This window comes from Sapajus apella, unplaced genomic scaffold, assembly GCF_009761245.1.
Source record: "Sapajus apella isolate SASKATOON/1434 unplaced genomic scaffold, GSC_monkey_1.0 scaffold20, whole genome shotgun sequence".
In the NCBI taxonomy this organism is placed as follows: Eukaryota; Metazoa; Chordata; class Mammalia; order Primates; family Cebidae; genus Sapajus; species Sapajus apella.
Window position 1 is genome coordinate 424,717 of NW_022436960.1, and position 2,451 is coordinate 427,167.

A 2,451-nucleotide genomic window follows, 5' to 3' on the forward strand; every position below is an offset into this window, starting at 1 on the left:
TGACTGGGGTAAGACGTGCCTCGCCTCAGTGTGAGAGCCAATTCAATGCAAACTCCCTCTGAGGATGGGGACTGACATCCCAGTCAGCACAGTGATCCTTCTCTGCCTGTTGGTTCGGTGGCACGAGGAACTGGAAATTGCCAGTGGGGGAGGGGTAGTTCCACCGTAATCCATTGGAACCGTGACTGTGTTTCCTGATGGAAGCATTTTCCTGGACACTGGCCCAAGGTCACCAGAAGGAAGGCAAAGTTCCTCCAGCGCGTTGTTTGGTGTAATCGTGGGAAGGGCCCCTCCTGCCTCCACTGCTCAGTTCCTGGACGCACGCACTTGGGGTGTTGGGGGACGGCACCACCTACACTTGCTGGGTTAAGGCACACCCTGTAGGATGGCACTCGAACACTGCAGGCTGTCGGCTCTCATCCAGCACCTCATCAGCTCAGTCTTCTGCAGACGATTCCCCCATTCTGTCAAACCAGCTGCTTCTGGGTATGGGGGCCTGGCAAATTCAAGGAATTTCACGGCCATGGGCTCTCTGCCATATTTCCTTCAACATGAAATGAGTCCCTCAGTCCGAAGTGATGGTGTCTGAGTTGCCATGATGATGGGTAAATAGAGCATCCTCTGAGTCCACACATGGTAGTGCTGATAGAAGCGATGTGGCTGGGAAAACAAGTCCTCTAAAACACGTGAGGATAAATCACTGCCCCTTCCATGACGGAAGGGGTCTGATGTCATCCACCTGGCCACCAAGCAACTGCACGTGGTGGCAATGGCACAATATTAAGAGCTCAGGGTGAGTCCCTCCTGTGAGGGTTGGGTGCTTGGCCATCTGGACACCAGAGCAGCCTTGGTGAGGAAAGGCCGCACTGCTGCAGCCCTGCACAGCCTCCGTCTCCGCTGCCTCAGTTATCTGCCACGGGCCCTTGGAGCAGCACTGGGGAAGGGAAGGAAGGCAGCCAATGAATGTCCTCAAGAAGGCCGTCTTGCCCACCTGAGTGCTGAGAGCCTCCTCCCCAGTGAATGCCCATGAATGAAGGAGCATTTATTCCCATTGGTACTCTGTGCCCATTCTGAGAAACCCATCCCCTTGCCTGCCCCCCATACCACCTGGAAAATTTTATTCAAGTCTCTACTTGTCCAGCCAACCCATTAGCTATAGCCTGTGAATCAATGTAGAAGTTTTGCCATCTGCAAGGATTTTTCAATACTGACTTTCTGGGCCTCTCCTATGTCTGTAAAGCAGTAAGCATCTACATCTGATGGGAGTTAGCACCCCAGGCAGAACAATTTTTAGACCAGACCCATTTTTTCATCTCCTGTTGACTAATCACAAATAATTTCCCATGAGGGCATAGTTGAGGATTAAAAAATGTTGCAGGGCTGGGCGTGGTAGCACACGTCTGTAATCCCAGCACTTTGGGAGGCCAAGGTGGGCAGATCACTTAAGGCCAGGAGTTTGAGACCAACCTGACCAACATGGTGAAAACCCGTCTCTACTAAAAATACAAAAATTAGCTGGGCATTGCGGCGTATGCCTGTAATTCCAGCTGCTCGAGAGGCTGAGGCAGGAGAATTGCTTGAATCTGGGAGGTGGAGGCTGCAGTGAGCCAAGATCACGCCACTGCAGTCCAGCCTGAGTGACAGAGCAAGATGCCATCCAAAAGAAAGAAAAGAAAGAAATAAGGAAGGAAGGAGGGATAGAGGGAGAGAGGGAGGGAGGGAGGGAGGGAAGGGACAAGAAATGTAAAACGGCCAGGCACAGTGGCTCACACCTGTAATCCCAGCACTTTGGGAGGCCAACATGGGCGGATCACCTGAAGTTAGGACCTCAAGACCAGCCTGGCCAACGTGGTGAAACCCCATCTCTACTAAAGTCTACTTAGTCTCTCTACTAAAAATACAAAAATTAGCCGGGTGTGGTGGTGCACACCTGTAATCCCAGTTACTCAGGAGGTTGAGGCGGAGAATCCTTGAACCCGGGAGGCAGAGTCTCTGTGAGACGAGATTGTGTCTTTGCACTCCAGCCTGGATGACATAGCAAGACTCTGTCTCAAAAAGAAAAGAAAAGAAATGTTTCGAAACGGTAGGAGCAAATACTATTAGAGTCTAAGGCACCTACTCAGAAAGTTTACTTGTTCCTCCCAGAAATGTTTGTGCCTAGTCTCATTTTACAATGGAATGCTGCCGTGTGTGTGTGTGTGTGTGTGTGTGTGTGTGTGTGTTTGTGACAAAGCAAGACTGGAGTGCTTGATCTTGGCTCACTGCGACCTCTGCCTCCCGGGTTCAAATGACTCTCCTGCCTCAGCCTCCCGAGTAGCTGGGATTACAGGTGCCCACAACCATGCCCAGCTAATTCTTTTTTTATTTTTAGTAGAGACAAGGTTTCACCATGTTGGCCAGGTTGGTCTCAAACTTCTGACCTTGTGACTACCCACCTCAGCCTCCCAAAGT